General features: G+C 46.0%; 1 protein-coding gene and 2 long non-coding RNA genes across 4 annotated transcripts in view; 1 reads left to right on the top strand and 2 right to left on the bottom strand.

Moving 5' to 3' along the window:
• Positions 1-1,489, bottom strand: part of LOC141054355 (uncharacterized) — a 29,620-nt gene extending 28,131 nt beyond the window's left edge. The window contains exon 1 of the long non-coding RNA XR_012221411.1: positions 1,359-1,489. This is a non-coding gene — a long non-coding RNA (uncharacterized lncRNA). The remainder of the gene's footprint in view (positions 1-1,358) is intronic.
• Positions 1-27,481, top strand: part of LOC141054354 (NXPE family member 3-like) — a 106,088-nt gene that overhangs the window by 205 nt on the left and 78,402 nt on the right. The window lies entirely within an intron of this gene.
• Positions 20,284-26,438, bottom strand: LOC141054353 (uncharacterized). The gene is made up of 3 exons (XR_012221410.1): positions 25,487-26,438; positions 23,444-23,596; positions 20,284-21,284 (listed from the first exon to the last, which is right to left on the bottom strand). It is a non-coding gene; the product is annotated as an uncharacterized lncRNA (long non-coding RNA).

Raw genomic sequence — 27,481 nt, 5'->3', positions numbered from 1 at the left:
GGTTAATTTCTGATGGGGGTTCTAGTCTAGGACTGTGTTTTTAGGTTTTCACTGTAAAAATTTGCAAACATACGACTGATATTAATTTATGACATCTGGTGCCGGGAACGTTGTGTTTTCTACCATGTATAGAGTAATCTAATTACATGAGTATCGAGCTCGTAATAAGACATATTACGCTCCCCCTGGGGTGCGGAGACGGTGGAAATACAAGTGCGGGAATAATTCTATTATTCTAGTATCTGCATATTAATGGACGGCTAAAATCACAAATATCACTGAGTCTGTAGAAGGGTGAAGATGAGTGTTTGGTAGTAAAAAAAAAAAAGTCCAAAATAGATAAAAATAGAAACAGATGCAAAAGGAAATCATTTCCCGAGGACGGAGGAGCGGCTTAACCGTTTGCTCGCTAGAAGTGACAGATTACGTAATAGGAGAAGGAAGAGAAAGTAGGAAATTAAGAGCCGGGAGCCCACCGCAACCGTCAGGGAGTGACGGGTCATCGGAAATTAGAAAATTGCTTAATTTTAGCGTACGTAAAGATTGGATATTTGTGCACACGGGGGACGCAACCAAGAACGAGGGGTAAAAGCAAGTGTCCAATAAAAAGGCAAAAAAAAGTGGCGTCAGGCATCCGACAACTCGCTGAACTCCAGACCTTCGATTAGGAGATAAATCAGGGAGGTAAGATTAACATCAAATCCTGAAACGCCTTTGTGGCTTCTTAGTCTGAATCTACACCTGACATAAAAACTGAGTAGTTTTTTGGGGGGTTAATTTACAGCTCGTGTTCCTCAGGGGTGGGGGGAAAAAAATCTGTGCGTAGCTCCGACCACGACTGTAAATCTATTAAATGCCTGAGCGCGGCAACTTACAAGCTCCGGCATGGGGGGGCGTCATTCCATGCACTCATCGGCACGCTCGTGACGCCATCACTGATGGTTGCTGTGACAGCCGGGGGTCTATTGAAGACCTCCCTGTTTGTCATGGTCGAGCTTCAAAGGAGGCGGTGATTTTTACTGTAAGCAACAACACTATAGCATTGGTGTATGCAGCACAAGCGATCAGATGACCGCAGCTTCCAGTCCCCTAGGGGGACTATATATATATATATATTAAAAAAAGAGAAGAGCCAGCACTGCCAGTGGTCAGAACGCATAACATGAGGTGCATGTGCACATATCTTACTGCATTCAAAATGAGACATTTAGCAAAATATTGATCAATATATTGAGCCACCCCGCCACGCCAAGGCAATCTCATATGGGGGGTCCTACTCTACATTTTTATCTATTCACTGTGCCATTGCGGCCTCCTAAATGTTTTAAAAGCAAGACCATATCAAATATAATCCATACCTGAAGCATATCTGCATCACTCCCGTGCAGCCAGATGGAGCAGGTGCAGATAAAGGCCAACCAGGTCTGAACACAGACATCTCAGGTTTGACCTCCACACACTGCCTGACCAGCAAACACAGATGAAGGGCAATGCAGGCTCAGACATGGATGCAAAAATAAATAAAGCCTGGGGCAGGGCGGGGCTGCCGTGAGTGTGCACAGCAGCCTAGATCAATCACAATAAACACAGAAAAGATGGCGAACATGACCCAGCGTGCACGGCAACAGTGGTGGTCAGCCACAAAACCAATTTGCAATAAAAAGAGAGAAGCGCCAGCACTGCCAGTGGTCAGAACGCATAACATGAGGTGCATAAATATAAAAGTTCAAATCGCTTCATTAAAAATAAAGATATTAAAAATAAACATATGTTGTGTCTCCGCATTCAGAAAAGTCCGAGCTATCAAAATATAAAAAGAATTACGGGAACCGATCAATAAACACCATAAACAGAAAAAAAAATAAAGAAGACCAAAATGACTTTGTCTTGGTGCAATTCCACAAAAAATGCTGTAAAAAAGGGATAAAAAGGTCACATCTATACCATAATGGCATCAATAAAAACTTTGTCTCGCGCAACAAAAGAAAACAATAGAAAAATCAAAATGTTACAGGTCTCGGAAAATGGCGACACAGCCCCCCCCCCCAAATTTGTTTTTGTTTCACCACTAAAATAATTTTTTAAAAAAACCTGGACGTGTTGGGTATCGCAGCGATCGTACTTATGAGCGGAATCACATGAAGAAGGTCATCGTTACCACAAAATTTACACTGTAAAAACACTGTCAGAATTGTGTTCTTTTTTTAAATGAAAACACACAATTATTTATCCCGTACGACAAACCCCGGAAAGCAAAAATTCAAAGTTTAGAAATGCCATTTTTCATTTAAAAAAAAATATAATAAAAATTTCAATCAGAATGTCGTATGTGCCCCAAAATAGGATTAATAAAAACTACCGCTCGGCACTCAAGGAACAAAACCCCACACAGCTACTGATAGAAAAATGTAAAAGTTACAGAAAATGGCGATAACTTTTGTTTTTTTGCAAATTTTTGTAATTTTTGAACCACGAAAACAAAGAAATGAAAAAAAAAAAAAATTACAAGTTTTGCGCCGGCATAATCGCACTGACCTGGAGAATCATGTTACCGCGTCACTTTTGCTGTACGGTGAACGTCATAAAAGCAAAATCCCCAACAAAAACAATGTCGGAATTTAGTCTCTTTCACAATTTCACCATTTTTCAGCGCTTCATACGTTTACGTTTTCTGCATTCATTTGAAGCGGATGCATCTGGTTTAGGTTACTCATGTTATTTCTATACTTGCAGGGTCATTTGCTATTTTTGCTCATTGAGTGTCACTGCTGTTTTCTCTTGGACTCTCTGTTTACTCATGAATTTGCTTTTTCCATAATTTAAAGGGAATCTGTCAGCAGGTTTTTGCTATGTAATCTGAGAGAAGCATGATGGAGGGGAAGAGACCCTGATTCTAGCAATATATCACTTACTGGGCTGCTTGCTGTAGTTTTGATAGAATACCTGTTTTTTTTCTGCTGTAGATGTAGCAGAGCTCGGAATACTGAGCTGTGTATATCCCACATTCCTGATTGGCAGCCTCCTGTGTACACTATGACCAAGCTGCCAATCAGTGGTAGGGGTGGGGCTGTACAAATTAGCATGACTGTCTTGCACATGACACCTAGTCCTGCAGTGATAATCTCCTGCTGATAAAACACTGATTGTATTGAAAGTATAGCAAGCTGCTGAGCAAGTGACAACATCGCTGGAATCCGGCTCTCTGACACTGCCATGGAGAAGGTGTATGGAGTGGGCTGAGGAGCTCAAACACAGCGAGGTTTTTACTATATACGATACTAACTACTAAAGTAACACTATAGATAGTAGAAGCGATCAAATGATCAAAGTAAGTCCTGTAGGGGGAAGAAAAATAAAGAGAAATGTAGAAAATAAAAGTAAAAAAATTATATTACTACTAAAAAAATGTGAAAGTTTGAATTGTAATTTTCCACATCCAAAAACAAAGAAATAAAATACATGAAAAAAAGCATATTTGGTATTACTGGGTCCAAAAAAAGTCTGATCTATTGGAATATTGATTTATTAAAATATAAAATTATTTATCCTATAAAGGTAAACCCTGTAAAGAGAAAACAATCTAAATTCCAGAAATGCGGCTTTTTGGTTACCGCACATCCAAAAACTATCAAAACTACAGCTCAGAGCACAAACAATGTGCCCTCACTTAGCCCCATCTCAAAAATGGATTGGCGACAAATAACAATTTTTTTTTTATTTGAGATTTTTTTAAGGTCAATAAAATAATAATAATAAAAAAATACCAGTGTGGCATCGCCACAACCGTACTGACCACTAGAAGAATAATGTCAGGACAATTTTAGGCACAATGAATGGTGTGAAAACAAAACCCAAAGAACAAGGGCAAGAATGCATGTTTCTTTTACCACTTTTCTTCAGTGCTTTTTGAAGGGGGTTCTCAGAACTGCAAAACTTAAAAAAAACTTGAAGAATCTGCTCAGTTTCCTCTAAAAAAAAAAAAAAAAAAAAAAAAAAAAAGCAAAATCAGCAAAAAGCGCAGAGTGGAAACTCTCCAAATCTCAAAATTCTTCAAAAATTTTGAGTTACTCTTTATTTTCAAGAATTTCCAAACCTCAAAGTGGTGAAAAGAAGTGACATAAGAAGGAACATGTGCACAATGTTGTTTCGACACTGTTGAGCGCCGGGCTCTTTTTACGGGTTTTGTGGCGCTCTTTCAGGCACATGCAAGGCATTTTTTGAGGTGGTCAAAAATGGCAAGTTTTCTAGTTGAACCTACTTCCCGAAATACTCAGAATGTCTTGTTCCGGCAAATTGGAAAACACCTGAAATAGCTCCTCATAAAATGACCAGAATGCACAGCAATGTTAAAACAACTTTGCAGTGCACAGGTTCCATCATATGTCATGTCTCGGAAACCCGGAAATGGTCAAAAAGAAAAAGTGACCTGCTCAGTCTTCGGGAGCTTATGTTAGGAATCTTCCCCCTCTCTATACTTAACAGTATAGGATGAAAGTCGCCGGCGAAACCAACTCCAGAGAACGACAGACGGTGTTTTCCTGAAGCGACTTTGACTGGGACAACTTGGCAGCTGGACATGCGCCTAGTGACCTTCGGGGAGTTTTTGGAGCAGTTTTTGTTTTACTGGGTTTTGAAGAATTTTAAAAGTTTTATTCCGAAAGCTTTTTTTGCAACCTTTTCATCGGATAGTATCTAATTTGGAGTGGATTCGATCAGGAAACCTTTAATAAAGCGACACGCACTCTCTTTTCTCCCACTAGGCGTTTTTGGAAAACCTAAAGCAGAACAAAAATGCTCAAAAGAGGTTTTACAATAGAAATGAATATGACATTTTTCACGCAGTTTTTGAGCAATTTTTCAGCATTCTGACTCTTCAAAAAAAAGTCTGTGTGCACATACCCTTAGCGATGACTATAACTTATGTCCCATGTGATTCCTCCCTAGGGTTGGGCTCACACTGTGTCTTTTTCCTGAGATTTTGTAGCGGAAAAGCCCCAAAATCCTTCTTTAAAATGTTATTTCCACTCCAAAAATTGGGCAAAAAGGCACTCTAAAAACTTGTTTCCTATTCATCCTGTATTCATAAAGCTTCATGAAAAACGACTACAAAAAAACGTGGTGTTCCTCCTTCTCCACTGTGCAGAAAGCCACTCTTGGGGCATGTTCACACTGAGTCTTTTTACTGAATTTTTGAAGTGAAAACTCTCCAAAATCCTCCAGAAAATCTCATATCTTCTTGAAAACTCCAACCCCTTGCAAAATGTAGGATGCTGTAATTCTTTATAGGTTTCCTGACACAATGATTTGTGTTGTCAAAAACGTGACAAAATCCCTGTGTTGAAAAAAGAAAAAACAGCCATGTAAAGACTAAAAACAAGGATTGGTTATAAATTAAAATAACCACTAGAAGGCATAACCCATAAAAATATTTTATTATAATTAATATTAAAAAATGTTTTGCAGTGCCTAAATACTACTGGGCATTATACAAACTGAGGGGACCAACATCATATATCGTATTCAGTAGTGTTTTCAAGCCTAATCTAGCAAGTTATAGCCAGAAACTACATATCACAAATATCTAGGTATCACATTTCCCATACATTAAAATGCATAAGTAATTAAAACAAGCAAGAGGCAACACTTACATGCATAAAAAATGATGAGACAGGTCCCCACCACCCCGACGCACGTTTCGTATTAAAACGACATCACAAGCCACCTGATTAAGTTTTAATACGAAACGTGCATTTCATTTAGATTTTATTTATGTGATGGCAAAAGCAGAGTGTTATGGAATTTCATACATATTTTTTAAATGCATGTTTTGTACATTTTTTTTTATTTGTCTCCTGTAGGAGACTTGAACCTGTGATTGCTTGTACAATACACTGCATTACTTTAATATTACACTATATTGTAACATTTTCTTTTTCCTATGGAGTCCTACCCAAGCTCAGCCAAACAAAGGTGTACAAACATGGCAGACATGGGGAGATTTTAGTAGGCTCCTGACTGCCATGAAAGAGCCAATGGAACCCAGCAATCAATTTGCAAGGGGGCTAAGTTAGATGCACACATCTACACGGTGGGTGTCTCCAATGGAGATCTAGGTAGAACGGATCTCCCAATCACTAGCTTCACCAGGCGCTGCCGCAGGCCCTGCTGTGGGTGACCCCAGGAGAGAACGCTACCATGTGACATAGACCAGTTTGTGCCATGATCTTCACAAGACGTAACTCCTGTTCTCCATGCTTACACAGAGTCCCTGCTCACCTACTCTCTCCCCTCATTATACAGAGCCCCTACCCACCTACTATCCCTTCCTTATAAAGAGCCCCACTCACTTACTGTCTCTCAACTCATTATACAGAGCCCCGCTCACCTACTGCCTCTCCCCTCATTATACAGAGCCCCGCTCACCTACTGTCTCTTCCTTCCTTATACAGAGCCCCGCTCACCTACTGTCTCTTCCTTCCTTATACAGAACCATGCCCACTTACTGTCTCTCCCTCTCTTATACAGAGCCCTGCCAATGGATCACCCCCAGGGCTGTGGGGATTACTCGGTGCTGGGCCGGTGTCTTAAAGGGGACGTGTCGCGGTGGCAGTGACCCGGTCCGTGGCCCGGTCCGTGGCCCTGGGTGTCTATGTAAAATAGGTGGACTTGAATAAAGTTTATATGTAGATAGTTCATGACGCCACCTGTGGTATCTGGTCAGAAGGGGGACCAGCGCTGCAGTGCAGATCCTCTGGGACAGATGGTGTGGTGCAGCAGAGATGTAATAGCTCTCCACAGGTAGAGATGTAGTACCAGGGCAGTGATAGTAGATGTTGAGGTCGATGGTATAGTGTTAGGCACAGAGATGTAGCAGTGCTGAGTAGGTTGGCGCAGGAAGAAGGCAATGACACAGCTGAATGCAGTTCCAATGCTTTACTCACATTTCTGGCACAGACAGGTGCCCGCTTCAGTGCCGCAGCCTCCAGGTCAGGGACTCAGCCAACTCCCAGGCAGATGGATTAACCCTTCCAGCACTCCCTTCCAAATGTGCCTTTTCTTAACATCTCCTTTCTAGCACTAATCTGAAGTACTTGTAGTTCTGAATTACACTCAAGTTCCTCCTTCTTGCTGTTCCTTAGAACTCCACTCGTATGACAGGCAGCTATAGCCTGCTTCGGGGACTCCATACAATCATGTCCCGGCTCACACACATTGCTGCTGTGTCTTCGAGTCTTAGGTGGGAATAAAGTGGTCACAACTTCTATTCCTCCAGTTTCTGCTGTAGGATCATTAGTATCACACACAGCCTTGGATACCGGCGCCCGGCCTTTTGCGCATTAAACTTAGGGAAGAGCTCTGCTCTAGCCCTAGTCCCCAGCTCTCTCCTCCTCACATTCCGTCCTTTCTATGTTTCTTCTGAACAACTGATCCTTCTCTTTTTTCTCTTCCCTTGCTAGCAGAAGGCTGCTGCATCTACTTCCTTTCACTCCATTCCTCTCTGGGGATCTTCCTGTCTGCTTTCCCTCCTAAGTGCAATCTAAGCTCCACCCAGCACCCTTCATGAACAAAAGCAGCTGCCATAAAGGGTGCTCTGCTGTTCTAAGGTGTCTGTGCTGGATGTAGGTGCTGGAGTCTGGTCAGGTGCTACCATCTTACCTGGGGAGTGGGATACTACACCTCAGGAGAAGGTGCAGTACCTCTGTGGTGACTGAACCCTCAGGGGCGCCACACCCACCTACTGTCTCTTCCTTCCTTATACAGAACCATGGCTACCTACTGCTTCTCCCCTCATTATGCAGAGCCCCCGCTCACCTATTATCTCTTCCTTCCTTATACAGAGCCCCCACTCACCTACTGTCTCTCCCCTCCTTATATAGATTCCCCACTCACCTACTGTCTCTCCCTTTCTTATACAGAGCCCCCACTCATCTAACTGTCTCTCCCCTCCTTATGCAGATCCCCCACTTACCTACTGTCTCTCCCTTCCTTATGCAGATCCCCCACTCACCTACTGTCTCTCCCCTCCTTATACAGAGCCCCCACTCACCTACTGTCTCTCCTTTCCTTATACAGAGCCCCCACTCACCTACTGTCTCTCCCTTCCTTATACAGAGCCCCCACTCACCTACTGTCTCTCCCTTCCTTATACAGAGCCCCCACTCACCTACTGTCTCTCCCTTCCTTATACAGAGCCCTGCCCACCTACTGTCTCTCCCCTCATTATACAGAGCCCTGCCCACCTACAGTCTCTCTCCTCATTATACAGAGCCCCCACTCAACTACTGTCTCTCCCCTCATTATACAGAGCCCCCACTCACCTACTGTCTCTCCCTTCCTTATACAGAGCCCCCACTCACCTACTGTCTCTCCCTTCCTTATACAGAGCCCTGCCCACCTACTGTCTCTCCCCTCCTTATACAGAGCCCTGCCCAACTACTCTCTCTCCCCTCATTATACAGAGCCCCCACTCACCTACTGTCTCTCCCTTCATTATACAGAGCCCTGCCCACCTACTGTCTCTCCCCTCCTTATACAGATCCCCCACTCACCTACTGTCTCTCCCTCTTTTATATAGAGCCCACGCTCACCTACTGTCAATCCCTTCCTTATACAGAGACCCCACTCACCTACTGTCTCTCCCTTCCTTATACAGAGCCCCCACTCACCTACTGTCTTTCCCTTCCATAAACAGAGCCCCCGCTCACCTACTGTCTCTTCCTTCCTTATACAGAGCCCTGCCCACCTACTGTCTCTCCCCTCATTATACAGAGCCCTGCCCACCTACTGTCAATCTCTTCCTTATACAGAGCCCCCACTCACCTACTGTCTCTCCCTTCCTTATACAGAGCCCCCACTCACCTACTGTCTCTCCCTTCCATAAACAGAGCCCCCACTCACCTACTGTCAATCCCTTCCTTATACAGAGCCCCCACTCACCTACTGTCTCTCCCTTCCTTATACAGAGCCCCCACTCACCTACTGTCTCTCCCTTCCATAAACAGAGCCCCCGCTCACCTACTGTCTCTTCCTTCCTTATATAGATTCCCCACTCACCTACTGTCTCTCCCTTTCTTATACAGAGCCCCCACTCATCTAACTGTCTCTCCCCTCCTTATGCAGATCCCCCACTTACCTACTGTCTCTTCCTTCCTTATGCAGATCCCCCACTCACCTACTGTCTCTCCCCTCCTTATACAGAGCCCCCACTCACCTACTGTCTCTCCCTTCCTTATACAGAGCCCTGCCCACCTACTGTCTCTCCCCTCATTATACAGAGCCCTGCCCACCTACAGTCTCTCCCCTCATTATACAGAGCCCCCACTCACCTACTGTCTCTCCCTTCCTTATACAGAGCCCCCACTCACCTACTGTCTCTCCCTTCCTTATACAGAGCCCACACTCACCTACTGTCTCTCCCTTCCTTATACAGAGCCCTGCCCACCTACTCTCTCTCCCCTCCTTATACAGAGCCCTGCCCAACTACTCTCTCTCCCCTCATTATACAGAGCCCCCACTCACCTACTGTCTCTCCCTTCATTATACAGAGCCCTGCCCACCTACTGTCTCTCCCCTCCTTATACAGATCCCCCACTCACCTACTGTCTCTCCCTCTTTTATATAGAGCCCACGCTCACCTACTGTCTTTCCCTTCCTTATACAGAACCCCCGCTCACCTACTGTCTCTCCCCTCCTTATACAGAGCCCTCACTCACCTATTGTCTCTCCCTTCCTTATACAGAGCCCCCACTCACCTACTGTCTCTCCCCTCCTTATACAGATCCCCCGCTCACCTACTGTCTCTCCCCTCCTTATACAGATCCCCCACTCACCTACTGTCTCTCCCTTCCTTATACAGAAACCCCGCTCACCTACTGTCTCTCCCTTCCTTATACAGAGCCCCCACTCAACTACTGTCTCACCCTCTCTTATACAGAGCCCTGTCCATCTACTGTCTCTCCCTTCCTTTTACAGAGCTCCCACTCACCTACTGTCTCTCCCTCCCTTATACAGAGCCCTGCCCACCTACTGTCTCTCCCCTCATTATACAGAGCCCTGCCCACCTACAGTCTCTCCCCTCATTATACAGAGCCCCCACTCAACTACTGTCTCTCCCCTCATTATACAGAGCCCCCACTCACCTACTGTCTCTCCCTTCCTTATACAGAGCCCCCACTCACCTACTGTCTCTCCCTTCCTTATACAGAGCCCTGCCCACCTACTGTCTCTCCCCTCCTTATACAGAGCCCTGCCCAACTACTCTCTCTCCCCTCATTATACAGAGCCCCCACTCACCTACTGTCTCTCCCTTCATTATACAGAGCCCTGCCCGCCTACTGTCTCTCCCCTCCTTATACAGATCCCCCACTCACCTACTGTCTCTCCCTCTTTTATATAGAGCCCACGCTCACCTACTGTCAATCCCTTCCTTATACAGAGACCCCACTCACCTACTGTCTCTCCCTTCCTTATACAGAGCCCCCACTCACCTACTGTCTTTCCCTTCCATAAACAGAGCCCCCGCTCACCTACTGTCTCTTCCTTCCTTATACAGAGCCCTGCCCACCTACTGTCTCTCCCCTCATTATACAGAGCCCTGCCCACCTACTGTCAATCCCTTCCTTATACAGAGCCCCCACTCACCTACTGTCTCTCCCTTCCATAAACAGAGCCCCCACTCACCTACTGTCAATCCCTTCCTTATACAGAGCCCCCACTCACCTACTGTCTCTCCCTTCCTAATACAGAGCCCCCACTCACCTACTGTCTCTCCCTTCCATAAACAGAGCCCCCGCTCACCTACTGTCTCTTCCTTCCTTATATAGATTCCCCACTCACCTACTGTCTCTCCCTTTCTTATACAGAGCCCCCACTCATCTAACTGTCTCTCCCCTCCTTATGCAGATCCCCCACTTACCTACTGTCTCTTCCTTCCTTATGCAGATCCCCCACTCACCTACTGTCTCTCCCCTCCTTATACAGAGCCCCCACTCACCTACTGTCTCTCCCTTCCTTATACAGAGCCCTGCCCACCTACTGTCTCTCCCCTCATTATACAGAGCCCTGCCCACCTACAGTCTCTCCCCTCATTATACAGAGCCCCCACTCACCTACTGTCTCTCCCTTCCTTATACAGAGCCCACACTCACCTACTGTCTCTCCCTTCCTTATACAGAGCCCTGCCCACCTACTCTCTCTCCCCTCCTTATACAGAGCCCACACTCACCTACTGTCTCTCCCTTCCTTATACAGAGCCCACACTCACCTACTGTCTCTCCCTTCCTTATACAGAGCCCTGCCCACCTACTCTCTCTCCCCTCCTTATACAGAGCCCTGCCCAACTACTCTCTCTCCCCTCATTATACAGAGCCCCCACTCACCTACTGTCTCTCCCTTCATTATACAGAGCCCTGCCCACCTACTGTCTCTCCCCTCCTTATACAGATCCCCCACTCACCTACTGTCTCTCCCTCTTTTATATAGAGCCCATGCTCACCTACTGTCTTTCCCTTCCTTATACAGAACCCCCGCTCACCTACTGTCTCTCCCCTCCTTATACAGAGCCCTCACTCACCTATTGTCTCTCCCTTCCTTATACAGAGCCCCCACTCACCTACTGTCTCTCCCCTCCTTATACAGATCCCCCGCTCACCTACTGTCTCTCCCCTCCTTATACAGATCCCCCACTCACCTACTGTCTCTCCCTTCCTTATACAGAAACCCCGCTCACCTACTGTCTCTCCCTTCCTTATACAGAGCCCCCACTCAACTACTGTCTCACCCTCTCTTATACAGAGCCCTGTCCATCTACTGTCTCTCCCTTCCTTTTACAGAGCTCCCACTCACCTACTGTCTCTCCCTCCCTTATACAGAGCCCTGCCCACCTACTGTCTCTCCCCTCATTATACAGAGCCCCCACTCACCTACTGTCTCTCCCTTCCTTATAAAGAGCCCCCACTCACCTATTGTCTCTCCCTTCTTTATACAGAAACCCCACTCACATACTGTCTCTTCCCTCCTTATACAGAGCCCCCACTCACCTACTGTCACTCCCTTTCTTATACAGAGCCCCCACTCACGTACTGTCTCTCCCCTCATTATACAGAGCCCCCACTCACCTACTGTCTCTCCCTTCCTTATACAGAGCCCCCAATCACCTACTGCCTCTCCCTCTCTTATACAGATTCCACACTCACCTACTGTCTCTCCCTTCCTTATACAGAGCCCTGCCCACCTACTGTCTCTCCCCTCATTATACAGAGCCCCCACTCACCTATTGTCTCTCCCTTCCTTATACAGAGCCCCCACTCACCTACTGTCTCTCCCTTCCTTATACAGAGCCCACACTCACCTACTGTCTCTCCCCTCCTTATATAGATTCCCCACTCACCTACTGTCACTCCCTTTCTTATACAGAGCCCCCACTCACGTACTGTCTCTCCCCTCATTATACAGAGCCCCCACTCACCTACTGTCTCTCCCTTCCTTATACAGAGCCCCCACTCACCTACTGTCTCTCCCTTCCATAAACAGAGCCCCCGCTCACCTACTGTCTCTTCCTTCCTTATACAGAGCCCCCACTCATCTAACTGTCTCTCCCCTCCTTATGCAGATCCCCCACTTACCTACTGTCTCTCCCTTCCTTATGCAGATCCCCCACTCACCTACTGCCTCTCCCCTAATTATACAGAGCCCCCACTCACCTACTGTCTCTCCCTTCCTTATACAGAGCCCTGCCCACCTACTGTCTCTCCCCTCATTATACAGAGCCCCCACTCACCTACTGTCTCTCCCTTCCTTATACAGAGCCCCCACTCACCTACTGTCTCTCCCTTCCTTATACAGAGCCCTGCCCACCTACTGTCTCTCCCTTCCTTATTCAGAGCCCCCACTCACCTACTGTCTCTCCCTTCCTTATACAGAGCCCTGCCCACCTACTGTCTCTCCCTTCCTTATACAGAGCCTACACTCGCCTACTGTCTCTCCCCTCCTTATACAGAGCCCTGCCCAACTACTCTCTCTCCCCTCATTATACAGAGCCCCCACTCACCTACTGTCTCTCCCTTCATTATAGAGAGCCCTGCCCACCTACTGTCTCTCCCCTCCTTATACAGATCCCCCACTCACCTACTGTCTCTCACTCTTTTATATAGAGCCCACGCTCGCTGTCTTTCCCTTCCTTATACAGAACCCCCGCTCACCTACTGTCTCTCCCCTCCTTATACAGAGCCCCCACTCACCTATTGTCTCTCCCTTCCTTATACAGAGCCCCCACTCACCTACTGTCTCTCCCCTCCTTATACAGATCCCCCACTCACCTACTGTCTCTCCCTTCCTTATACAGAAACCCCACTCACCTACTGTCTCTCCCTTCCTTATACAGAGCCCCCACTCACCTACTGTCTCACCCTCTCTTATACAGAGCCCTGTCCACCTACTGTCTCTCCCTTCCTTATACAGAGCTCCCACTCACCTACTGTCTCTCCCTCCCTTATACAGAGCCCTGCCCACCTACTGTCTCTCCCTTCATTATACAGAGCCCCCACTCACCTACTGTCTCTCCCTTCCTTATACAGAGCCCCAACTCACCTACTGTCTCTCCTTCTCTTACACAGAGCCCACACTCACCTACTGTCTCTCCCTTCCTTATACAGAGCCCCCACTCACCTACTGTTTTTCCCTTCCTTATACAGAGCCCCCACTCACCTACTGTCTTTCCCCTCCTTACAGAGCCCACACTCACCTACTGTCTTTCCCTTCCTTATACAGAGCCCCCACTCACCTACTGTCTCTTCCTTCCTTATACAGAGCCCTGCCCACCTACTGTCTCTCCCCTCCTTATACAGAGCCCCCACTCACCTACTGTCTTTCCCTTCCTTATACAGAGCCCCCACTCACCTACTGTCTCTCCCTTCCTTATACAGAGCACCCACTCACCTACTGTCTCTCCCTTCCTTATACAGAGCCCCCACTCACCTACTGTCTTTCCCTTCTTTATACAGATCCCTCACTCACCTACTGTCTCTCCCTTCTCTTATACAGAGCCCACACTCACCAACTGTCTCTCCCCTCCTTATACAGAGCCCACACTCACCTACTGTCTCGCCCACACTCACCAACTGTCTCTCCCCTCCTTATACAGAGCCCCCACTCACCTACTGTCTCTCCCCTCCTTATACAGAGCCCCCACTCACCTACTGTCTCTTCCTTCCTTATACAGAGCCCCCACTCACCTACTGTCTCTCCCCTCATTATACAGAAACCCCACTCGCCTACTGTCTCTCCCTTCCTTATACAGAGCCCCCACTCACCTACTCTTTCACTTCCTTATACAGATCCCCCATTCACCTACTGTCTCTTCCTTCCTTATACAGAGCCCTGCCCACCTACTGTCTCTCCCCTCATTATACAGAGCCCCCGCTCACCTGATGTCTCTCCCCTCCTTATGCAGAGCCCCCACTCACCTACTGTCTCTTCCTTCCTTATACAGAGCCCCCACTCACCTACTGTCTTTCCCTTCCTTATACAGAGCCCCCAATCGCCTACTGTCTCTCCCTTCCTTATACAGAGCCCCCACTCACCTGCTGTCTCTCCCCTCCTTATACAGAGTCCACACTCACCTACTGTCTCTCCCTCTCTTATACAGAGCCCACACTCGCCTACTGTCTCTCCCTTCCTTATACAGAGCCCCCACTCACCTACTGTCTTTCCCTTCCTTATACAGAGCCCCCACTCACCTACTGTCTTTCCCTTCCTTATACAGAGCCCCCACTCACCTACTGTCTTTCCCTTCCTTATACAGAGCCCTCACTCACCTACTGTCTTTCCCTTCCTTATACAGAGCACCCACTCACCTACTGTCTCTTCCTTCCTTATACAGAGCCCACACTCACCTACTGTCTCTCCCTCTCTTATACAGAGCCCCCACTCACCTACTGTCTCTCCCTTCCTTATACAGAGCCCCCACTCACCTACTGTCTCTCCCTCTCTTTTACAGAGCCCCCACTCACCTACTGTCTTTCCCTTCCTTATACAGAGCCCACACTCACCTACTGTCTTTCCCTTCCTTATACAGAGCTCACACTCTCCTACTGTCTCGCCCCCACTCACCTACTGTCTCTTCCTTCCTTATACAGAGCCCCCACTCACCTACTGTCTCTCCCTTCCTTATACAGAGCCCCCACTCACCTACTGTTTTTCCCTTCCTTATACAGAACCCCCGCTCACCTACTGTCTCTCCCTCTCTTATACAGAGCCCCCACTCACCTACTGTCTCTCCCTTCCTTATACAGAGCCCCCACTCACCTACTGTCTCACCCCTCCTTATACAGAGCCCCCACTCACCTACTGTCTCTCCCCTCCTTATACAGAGCCCCCACTCACCTACTGTCTTTCCCTTCCTTATACAGAGCCCCCAATCACCTACTGTCTCTCCCTTCCTTATACAGAGCCCACACTCACCTACTGTCTTTCCCTTCCTTATACAGAGCCCCCACTCACCTACTGTCTCTTCCTTCCTTATACAGAGCCCCCACTCGCCTATTGTCTCTTCCTTCCTTATACAGAGCCCTGCCCACCTACTGTCTTTCCCTTCCTTATACAGAGCCCCCACTCACCTACTGTCTCTTCCTTCCTTATACAGAGTTAATCAGCAAAGTGTCCAAAAAATTACAAAATGAAAAGAATAATATTTCCGCTCACCCCTCACGTCCTCGGATAGCAGGGTCCACACCGTCGCATGGAGCCGCCTTGGCCTGGCGGATACAAGTCCAAATACAGAGTAGTCTCCAGCGATCTCAGGCAGGAAGGTAGCAGTAAAAATTATTCCTTTATTTCTTTTGTTTAAAAGAACATTTTACAGGCAGTGGATACCCCAGTGGACGGTAGAAAATCAAACGCATTTCAACCCAGAAGACTAAGACTCTTCTGGGTTGAAACGCGTTTGATTTTCTACCGTCCACTGGGGTATCCACTGCCTGTAAAATGTTCTTTTAAACAAAAGAAATAAAGTTTTTACTGCTACCTTCCTGCCTGAGATCGCTGGAGACTACTGTGCATTTAAAAATTACAAAATGGCACTTCCAAGCATTATATACAGATCAAAGAGGCAGTAATTATACTACCACCGAAATGAAGCGAACCATAAATAGACTAAAAATTAATATTTATTGAGAACATTAAAAAGATATATAAAAAGGCCATATATCCACGATGCACATAAATATACCCCAAGGGGGAACAACATCAGATCAAAATTACAGAGTAGTAAACTTAAATTCAGAAAGTAATCCAATATTTTACTCTAAGCGGGTCACACATAAAAAGTAATATGAATACACATTCTAAACTCACAATGAGAAATACCTGTTAATAAAGGATTAAATAAGTGCTCAAAGCATCCATTCAGCTAATTTCTCAGTAAAGATAATATATTTATATTCAATGTAAATACTTAGGTCCCCCCAAAAAGTGAGAAAGGTATTCAAAGAGTGATACCTTTATTGGCTAACCAGAGAAATTATATTTGCACGCTTTCAAGGCTCAGAAGGCCTAATGAAGCCTGATGAAGCCTTATGAAGGGGCCTTCTGAGCCTTGAAAGCTTGCAAATATAATTTCTCTGGTTAGCCAATAAAGGTATCACTCTTTGAATACCTTTCTCATTTTTTGGGTACCTAAGTATTTACATCGATTTTTCTGGCTAACACGGTACCACAATATTATTTTGTATTGTACATATATATATTCACAAAGTACCTAAGTGTGACCCCTTATTTCAGATGTGATTCAGGCATCCAAAGAACATAACCCATTCCCAGATAGGATCCATATCAAAAAGCATGGGTAACATTACCTCCTTAAAGTGATGTAAACAAAAGTGCCCGTGGTCTGGTAGTGGCCCCCTGCGCCCAACGCCCGTTTCACCCTTCTGCTTCTGCTGTGGGTGACCCCAGGAGAGACCTCTACCATGTGACATAGACCAGTTTGTTCCATGATCTTCACAAGACGTGATTCCTGTTCTCCATGCTTACACAGAGTACCTGCTCACCTACTCTCTCTCCCCTCATTATACAGAGCCCCTACCCACCTACTATCCCTTCCTTATAAAGAGCCCCACTCACTTACTGTCTCTCAACTCATTATACAGAGCCCCGCTCACCTACTGCCTCTCCCCTCATTATACAGAGCCCCGCTCACCTACTGTCCCTTCCTACCTTATACAGAGCCCCGCTCACCTACTGTCTCTTCCTTCCTTATACAGAACCATGCCCACTTACTGTCTCTCCCTCTCTTATACAGAGCCCTGCCAATGGATCACCCCCAGGGCTGTGGGGATTACTCGGTGCTGGGCCGGTGTCTTAAAGGGGACGTGTCGCGGTGGCAGTGACCCGGTCCGTGGCCCTGGGTGTCTATGTAAAATAGGTGGACTTGAATAAAGTTTATATGTAGATAGTTCATGACGCCACCTGTGGTATCTGGTCAGAAGGGGGACCAGCGCTGCAGTGCAGATCCTCTGGGACAGATGGTGTGGTGCAGCAGAGATGTAATAGCTCTCCACAGGTAGAGATGTAGTACCAGGGCAGTGATAGTAGATGTTGAGGTCGATGGTATAGTGTTAGGCACAGAGATGTAGCAGTGCTGAGTAGGTTGGCGCAGGAAGAAGGCAATGACACAGCTGAATGCAGTTCCAATGCTTTACTCACATTTCTGGCACAGACAGGTGCCCGCTTCAGTGCCGCAGCCTCCAGGTCAGGGACTCAGCCAACTCCCAGGCAGGTGGATTAACCCTTCCAGCACTCCCTTCCAAATGTGCCTTTTCTTAACATCTCCTTTCTAGCACTAATCTGAAGTACTTGTAGTTCTGAATTACACTCAAGTTCCTCCTTCTTGCTGTTCCTTAGAACTCCACTCGTATGACAGGCAGCTGTAGCCTGCTTCGGTGACTCCATACAATCATGTCCCGGCTCACACACATTGCTGCTGTGTCTTCGAGTCTTAGGTGGGAATAAAGTGGTCACAACTTCTATTCCTCCAGTTTCTGCTGTAGGATCATTAGTATCACACACAGCCTTGGATACCGGCGCCCGGCCTTTTGCGCATTAAACTTAGGGAAGAGCTCTGCTCTAGCCCTAGTCCCCAGCTCTCTCCTCCTCACATTCCGTCCTTTCTATGTTTCTTCTGAACAACTGATCCTTCTCTTTTCTCTCTTCCCTTGCTAGCAGGAGGCTGCTGCATCTACTTCCTTTCACGCCATCCCTCTCTGGGGATCTTCCTGTCTGCTTTCCCTCCTAAGTGCAATCTAAGCTCCACCCAGCACCCTTCATGAACAAAAGCAGCTGCCATAAAGGGTGCTCTGCTGTTCTAAGGTGTCTGTGCTGGATGTAGGTGCTGGAGTCAGGTCAGGTGCTACCATCTTACCTGGGGAGTGGGATACTACACCTCAGGAGAAGGTGCAGTACCTCTGTGGTGACTGAACCCTCAGGGGCGCCACACCCACCTACTGTCTCTTCCTTCCTTATACAGAACCATGCCTACCTACTGCTTCTCCCCTCATTATGCAGAGCCCCCGCTCACCTATTGTCTCTTCCTTCCTTATACAGAGCCCCCACTCACCTACTGTCTCTCCCCTCCTTATATAGATTCCCCACTCACCTACTGTCTCTCCCTTTCTTATACAGAGCCCCCACTCACGTACTGTCTCTCCCCTCATTATACAGAGCCCCACTCACCTACTGTCAATCCCTTCCTTATACAGAGCCCCCACTCACCTACTGTCTCTCCCTTCCTTATACAGAGCCCCCACTCACCTACTGTCTCTCCCTTCCATAAACAGAGCCCCCGCTCACCTACTGTCTCTTCCTTCCTTATATAGATTCCCCACTCACCTACTGTCTCTCCCTTTCTTATACAGAGCCCCCACTCACGTACTGTCTCTCCCCTCCTTATACAGAGCCCCCACTCACCTACTGTCAATCCCTTCCTTATACAGAGCCCCCACTCACCTACTGTCTCTCCCTTCCTTATACAGAGCCCCCACTCACCTACTGTCTCTCCCTTCCATAAACAGAGCCCCCGCTCACCTACTGTCTCTTCCTTCCTTATACAGAGCCCCCACTCATCTAACTATCTCTCCCCTCCTTATGCAGATCCCCCACTTACCTACTGTCTCTCCCTTCCTTATGCAGATCCCCCACTCACCTACTGTCTCTCCCCTCCTTATACAGAGCCCCCACTCACCTACTGTCTCTCCCTTCCTTATACAGAGCCCCCACTCACCTACTGTCTCTCCCTTCCTTATACAGAGCCCTTCCCACCTACTGTCTCTCCCCTCATTATACAGAGCCCCCGCTCACCTGCTGTCTCTCCCCTCCTTATGTAGAGCCCCCACTCACGTACTGTCTCTCCCTTCCTTATGCAGAGTCCCCACTCACCTACTGTCTCTCCCCTCCTTATACAGAGCCCGGAGCACCTATTATCTCTCCCTTCCGTATACAGAGCCCACGCTCACCTACTGTCTTTCCCTTCCTTATACTGAGCCCCCACTCATTTTTTTTCTCTCCCCTCCTTATATACAGCCTCTCCCACCAACTGTCTCTCTCAGCCTTATACAGAGCCTCTCCCACCTACTGTCTCTCTCAGCCTTATACAGAGCCTCTCCCACCAACTATCTCTCTCAGCCTTATACAGAGCCTCTCCCACCTACTGTTTCTCCTGTCCTTATACAAAGCATGCTCCCATCTATTGCATTACTGTATTCCCTATACTTATACATAACCTTCTCCCACCTACTCTTTCCCCCATCTTTATACAGATTCCCCTCCCACCTATTCTCTCCTGTCCTTTACATAGCCCCCTCCCACCTACTGTCTCTCCTAATCTTATACAGATTCCCCTCCCACGTACTGCTATTCCCATACTTATACAGAGCCCCCTCTCACCTTCTTTTTCCCTGTCCTTATACATAGCCCCCTCCCACCTACTGTCTCTCTCATACTTATACAGATTCCTCTCCCACCTGTCTTTTTTTCATTATACCAAGCTCCCTCTCACCTACTGTCTCTCCTGTCCTTATACATAGCCCCCTCCCACCTACTGTCTTTCCTATCTTGATACAGATTCCCCTCCCACCTACTGTCTTTCCTGTCCTTATACAAGTTCCCTTCCCACCCACTTTCTCTCTTGTTACATGGATAATAATGCATACAACAGAGACACAATTGAGTTCAGAAAACGCCCAATAAATAAAAGCTACATTGTTCAATATGAAATACACACAGAGTAATATCTTGTGCAAAGAGTATAAATATTTTATTAAGCTATTAAATCACTTAAAATATCAGTAATTACAAAATATGAGTCAGTACATGGTGAAAGACAACATGGCCAGAACACCCAGTAAAATTTATTATTATCAGGTGAATATGGGCTAACAGAAAGGGATTATAGGAGAAATGGGTATCCCGAAGTCCCTAATTAGGCACATAGTCAAAGACTATATATCAATATAAATACATATAATGCCCTGACTGGGGAGAATACCTCTATGTGCCATTACACGGCTCAGTAGCCAACCTATATATCCCACAAAGTATTCCTGAGCTCCTAATATTCAGCCGTCAATGCAAGTCATGAGAATTTACTTCTTACCCATAGTGGTAATACCGGGGGTCCCGCCACCGCCCCTACGCGTTTCGCACACAAAGGGCTTCCTCGGGGGGCCGTATGGCTAGTTATAAGGCTGAGGGATCTTTTATAGCGATCCAAATGTAAATGCCAGTTCAAATTCAGTGCGCGCGGCCATTTAGATGCCGGCGCATGCGCAGTGGGTCCTTCAGTCCCGTCGCGTCACTTCCGGTCATCCCGGAAGTCGGCGCACGTCAGAGCTCGCATGATTGTCATGGGAACCGACGCTACGCCGCCACCATGAGGATGCCTTACACAACGCGACAGGTGCGTCCACCGCGCAGGCGCAGACCAATGACTGCCATTTACTGTTCACAGCGCTAAGCATGTATCAAATGCGCAACCATAATTCTTTAAGGTACAAGTAACAATGAACAGAAATTGGCAGCAATATACAATGGATTATATGCAGTTAATGGACAAAGGTTCTTACATACAAAAATGTATAAAATATGAGCACAAAATTATAACAGCAACAAACAAGGATCAATGACGTCAGAAACGATGATCTTCTTTTTCCAACGAGATGGATGTCAAACTTCAGCACTTAATGGCATAAGTATAATTGCAGACATCAAGGTAATAGATTCACATTTACTAAAAACTGATAAAAATAAAAAAGAGAAGAGAACAATTAAAAACCACCCAAAACCAATTAAAATAGAGAAACCAAAGGACTATAATATTGATTAGAGAAATGGTGAAAAAGTTAACTTTTCATTAAGGCCATGTGGGGTCATTGTATCAAGCAGAACAATCCATCGACATTCCAACTGCGCAAGTTTTTTCTTCATATCTCCACCCCTAATGCCACAGTGGACTTTATCTATCCCCTGTACTTTTAAGCCCAATGGATTTGAATCATGGTGTAGTTTAAAATGCTTCGGTATAGTTTTAAGGATGGAGGGATCAGTAATATCTCTAGAGGCCAGGATATCCCTGACGTGCTCTCGGGTCCTGACGCGTAGTTCTCGCGACGTCAGACCCACATATACCAAATTGCAAGGGCATGTCGCATAATATACAACATACCGCGTATTACAAGAAATGTAAGTTAGGATACGATATTCCTTTTTACCATCAGAGGATGAGAAAGACGTAGCCCGTATTATGTTGCTACAGGCACGGCATGAACCTAAGGGATAACATCCCAGACGCTGTCCCTGTGTGCCAAAGATTTTAGGAGTGGGTGCCACATAGTGACTTTTAACTAGAAGGTCACGCAAGTTTTTCCCCCTTCTTGCTGTCATAAGCGGATAGTCAGGTAAAATCTGACTCAGAATTGCATCCGTTTTGAGCACCGGCCAATATTTTTGAAGGATCAGACGCATCTCAGACCATTGGTTGTTAAAGGTTGTAATATATCGCAACGGCTGATCCCCACCAGTGTTGCGTTTAGTTCCACATAACAGCTGGCTACGTGGAGTACCCCGGGCACGGCGATATCCTCTCTTTATACATCTATTGCTATATCCGCGCTCACGGAACCTGGAGCTTAGGTCCCGAGACTGACCCTTGAAGGCCTCATCCGAAGAGCAAACCCGTCTCAAGCGTAAAAACTGTCCTGTTGGTATAGCTCGTATGGTCGATGGGGTATGGGCAGATGTAGCATGCAGCAGAGAATTGACTGCAGTTTCCTTGCGGAAAATATCAGTTTGAATTTTCCCTTCCCCATCGACCATAATCTTCACATCCAAAAAGTCAATGACTTTTGCATCAATCTTGTGTGTCAGTTTGATGTTATATGGGTTCTGATTCAGCTCTCGGATGAAGCCCCGAAAGTCAGCCTCGGTACCCTGCCAAATCAAAAAAATGTCATCAATAAACCTGTACCAGCACTGCGCCTGGGATACGGCCCGAGCGCCCGCCACCGAAAACCTCTCGCTCCCAATACCCCAAAAAGAGATTAGCGTATGACGGCGCACAGGCCGCACCCATCGCAGTGCCTCGTTGCTGTAAATAAAATCTATCCTTAAAAGTAAAAAAATTATGTGTCAAAATAAAATCTAAAAGCTCCAGGATCAGCGAGCGAAGAGCAGGGTCATAATTGCTCATGCCCAAGAAGTACTCCACTGCCAGCAAACCATCTGCATGGCGGATGCTCGTGTAAAGTGATTCAACATCAATAGTAGCCAGATGCATGTCTGAGTCAACACATAATCCGTCTATCTTCCTCAGGACGTCCGTAGTGTCTCTGACAAAGGAGGGCAAGGACTCAACCAATGACTGCAAGTAATGATCTATAAACTTGCACACGGGGTCACAAAGCCCCCCAATGCCAGAGACAATCGGACGCCCTGGGGGAACCAACGGGTCCTTATGCACCTTTGGTAGCAAGTAAAAGGTGGGAATTGCCGGGTCCTTCACTATCAAACCATCAAACACTTTTTTTGGGATCGTGCCCGAAGTTAAGGCACCATCCAAAATCTTAAATAAATTACCCCAAAATTTCCCCACAGTATTACTATGCAACTGAAGGCATGCCTCTCGATCTCTTAACTGCCGTAAAGCCTCCTTCTCATACATCCCCACCGGCCAAATCACCACGTTCCTCCCCCTTATCTGCTGGCTTGATAACCACATCCACAAGGCTGCTCCATTCCCTAATGGCATCATTCTGTGCCCTAGTGAGATTGCAGCCGCTCTTACTCCATGAGAGGTTTTTAAAATCCTCCAAGACTAATTTATTAAAGATTTCAATTTGTGGATAAATAGAGGAGGGGAACGTGGTTGACCTAGGCAAAATGGATGCAGGAAAAGTACCTGTATTGGAGGAAGTTGCTCCCGTTTCGAGTTCCTCCAAAGCGACCAAGGCTTCCTGTTCCTGAGTGGTAGACAATTCCATACATCCCTCAGGTTTGTGATGAAATTTACGCAGGACCACTTTCCTCAAAAACAGTTGCAAGTCCTTCATCGCTGAGAAGAAATTGAAAGAGTTAGTGGGAACAAATGTCAAACCCATACTCAAAACTTCTGCTTGAGTATGGGTAAGGATGTGATTAGATAGATAATAAGATGGGAATAAAAAATAAACATTCTGACAAGATGCCTTCTTTTCATCTTTAAAGTTTTTTTTAATTTAGCCTTTGTAAAGTAATGAATCTTTGAAATGGAGATAAAAGTGGAAGGGGTTCGATATAAGGATACATAGCCCTCTCCCACCTACTGTCTCTCCTGTTCTTATAAATAGCTCCCTCCCACCTAGTGTCTCTACTGTCCTTATACAGATTCCCCTCCCACCTCCTCCTTCCCCGTCCTAAGAAGTACGAGTCGATGGGCACCGAGGGAACAGTGACCACAATATAACACAATTCCACTTGTCCTTCAGTAAGGTGCCCTGGAAGGGGGTTACAAAAACGCTGAATTTCAGGAAAGCAAAGTTTGATCAGCTTAGAGAGGACTTTTGCCGAATTGATTGGGACAATGTCCTCAAAAATATGAGCACAGAAAATAAATGGGAAATATTTAGATCAGTTTTACACCCCCACTGCGAGCTAGCCATACCGTACAGAAATAAAAGGGCTAGGAACAGGAGAACACCAATGTGGCTAAATAAGGATGTAAAAAGGGCAATAAATAACAAGAACCAGGCATTTAGGAAGCTAAAACAAGAAGGCAATGAAGAAGCATTAAAAAGTTATAGAGAAAAAAAAAAAATGTGCAAAAACAAATACATTTAGCAAAAGTGGAAACTGAGAAACTCATTGCTAAGCAAAGTAAAACAAACCCCAAACTATTCTTTAATGATATAAACAGTAAAATGATTAAAATTGATGGTGTCGGCCCTTTAAAGAACAATGAGGGTGAAATCATAGAGAGCGATGTGGGAAAAGCAAATGTTTTAAATACTTTTTTCACAACAGTGTTCACACAGGAAAAGGATTTGCCAGGGGAAATGCAGAGTGATAATGTAAACTCCCCATTAAGTATTACCTGCCTAACCCAGGAAGAAGTGCAGAACCGCCTTAGTAAGATTAAAATTGACAAATCACCAGGCCCTGATGGCATTCACCCTCGGGTATTAAGGGAGTTAAGTAATGTGATAGACAGGCCTCTATTCCTTATATTTAAAGACTCTATAGAAACAGGGTCTGTTCCTTTTGATTGGCGGCAAGCAAATGTGGTACCAATATTGAAAAAGGGGTGTAAAAGGGAACCTGGAAACTATAGGCCGGTAAGCTTAACATCGGTTGTGGTTAAAATTTTTGAAGGGTTTCTAAGGGATACCATTATGGAATATCTCAATGTTAATAAATGTTTAACTCCATATCAACATGGATTTATGAAGGATCGCTCCTGTCAAACTAACCTGATCAGCTTCTATGAGGATGTAAGCTCTCAAATGGACCAAGGAAAATCATTGGATGTCATTTATCTCGACTTCTATAAAGCATTTGACACTGTCCCACATAAAGGATTGGTAAGTAAGATGAGAAAGCTTGGGCTAGGGGAAAATGTGTGTAGATGGGTAGGCAGCTGGCTTAGTGATAGAAAACAAAGAGTGGTTATTAATGGGGCATCCTCAGATTGGGCCAGGGTTACTAGTGGGGGACCACAGGGTTCTGTACTGGGCCCCCTACTATTTAATATATTTATTAATGATCTAGTGGATGGCTTACACAGTAAAATATCAGTATTTGCAGATGATACAAAACTATGTAAGGTCGTTAACACAAAGGAGGACAGTTTGCAACTACAGACAGATTTGAGTAAATTGGAGAATTGGGCTGAAAAATGGCAAATGAGGTTTAACACAGATAAGTGTAAATGAAGTCAATGCAAGAAAGCGGACGGCACCGCTGTTACCGTGCTATGGTCCGTGGCTGGCAGCAGGCGAAGAGCTCACATCCAGGACTCCGCGGTGCTTGACCTCGTAGCAAGACGAATGTAGTTTCCAAGAGAAAAAGGTCGCACTCTGCGGGATAATGATGAATGTTTATTGACACTGAATTACATGTCACGTCGGAGATGTGAAGGAGAGTGTGTCAAATGGCTGACTACGGCCGTTTCACACTACTCGAGCGCTTCCACGGGTCCCGTGGAAACTACAGATAAGTGTAAGGTTATGCACATGGGAAGGAGAAACAGATGCTACAATTACTTACTAAATGGGAAACTGCTGGGGAAATCAGACATGGAAAAAGACTTAGGCATCTTAGTCAAAAAGAAGCTAAATTGGAGTGCCCAGTGTCAGGCAGCTGCCACCAAAGCAAATAGGGTCATGGGATGCATCAGAAGAGGTCTGGGGACACAAGATGAAAACATAATTCTCCCTCTGTACAAATCACTCGTCAGACCGCACTTGGAGTATTGTGTGCAATTTTGGACGCTGGTGCTCAAGAAAGACATTACTGAACTTGAAAGGGTTCAAAGGCGGGCTACTAAAATGATAAATGGAGTTGGTTCACTACAATACCCAGAAAGGTTATCAAAATTAGGTCTATTTACTCTAGAAAAGAGAAGACTTAGGGGAGACCTAATATATATGTACAAGTATATCAGAGGGCAATACAGAGATCTCTCCAATGAACTGTTTGTACCAAGGACTGTGACAAGAACAAGGGGGCATTCTCTTCGCTTGGAGGAAAGACAATTTCTGCACCAGCATAGAAGAGGGTTCTTCACGGTAAGAGCAGTGAGGCTCTGGAATTCTCTTCCTGAGGAAGTGGTGATGGCCAACTCACTGAATGAAAGTAAGAAAGGAATGGATGCTTTTCTTGTGAGTAACAGTATAGAAGGTTACGAATAACAGAATATTATAGGTAGATGGTTGACCCAGCTTAGGGGAAGGAATTGATTTCCCTATGGAGAAAATTGGCTTCTACTCTGTGGGATTTTTGCCTTCCCCAGGATCAACAATGCAGAACAGCTGCACTAAAAATAGGCTGAACTAGATGGACATAAGGTGTTCCTTCAGCCTTCAAAACTATGTTACTATGTTACTAATACAGAGCCTTCTTCCACCTACTGTCTCCCCCTCCTTATATCGAACCCCTTCCACTTTTATCTCCATTTCAAAGATTCATTACTTTACAAAGGCTAAATTAAAAAAAAAAACTTTAAAGTTGAAAAGAAGGCATCTTGTCAGAATGTTTATTTTTTATTCCCATCTTATTATCCATGTAACAGAGGGAAAGTGCATGACAATCCTCACCGATCACCATTTTCACCAATCCTCACCGCCCCTCCGGTCCCATGTGACCACTCTGGAGCTTTGCCATCTTTGTACTGCCTTTTTGATGTATGTCTATGATACTCTGAATAAGGTTCCATAGATGGATACCAAGAAAGTGCCTCCTGGTTCACTAAAACCTCTGTGCGAGCCGGGTAGCCTGGTTTCAGGTCAGGCAGGGGTGGAACGGAGCAGCCCTGGAAACTGGAGATGCACCGTCCTTGGCCTGGCCATCACATGGGTCTCGGTCCTATCTCGCTATTCCAGGGAGGCTCACTCCCAACCCATATGGGATGGTGGACTTAGAATCATAGAATCGTAGAGTTGGAAGGGACCTCCTGGGCCATCTAGTTCAACCCCCTGCTCAAAGCAGGATTCGCTAAATCATCCCAGACAGATGTCTGTCCAGCCTCTGTTTCTTCTATTGAAGGAGAACTCACCACTTCTCGTGGCAGCCTGTTCCACTCATTGATCACTCTAACTGTCAAAAATGTTTTTCTAATATCTGATCTGTGTCTCCTCCCATTCTGTTTCATCCCATTGCTTCTAGTCTTTCCTTGTGCAAATGAGAATAAAGATGATCCTTCTGCAATGTTACAGCCCTTGAGATATTTGTAGACAGTTATTAA

The sequence above is a fragment of the Dendrobates tinctorius genome, unplaced genomic scaffold, assembly GCF_039654945.1.
Source record: "Dendrobates tinctorius isolate UK_male_01 unplaced genomic scaffold, ASM3965494v1 ptg000178l, whole genome shotgun sequence".
Lineage (NCBI taxonomy): Eukaryota > Metazoa > Chordata > Amphibia > Anura > Dendrobatidae > Dendrobates > Dendrobates tinctorius.
Note: the sequence above shows the minus strand (reverse complement) of the source record. Positions and strands in the feature narration are given on the sequence as shown.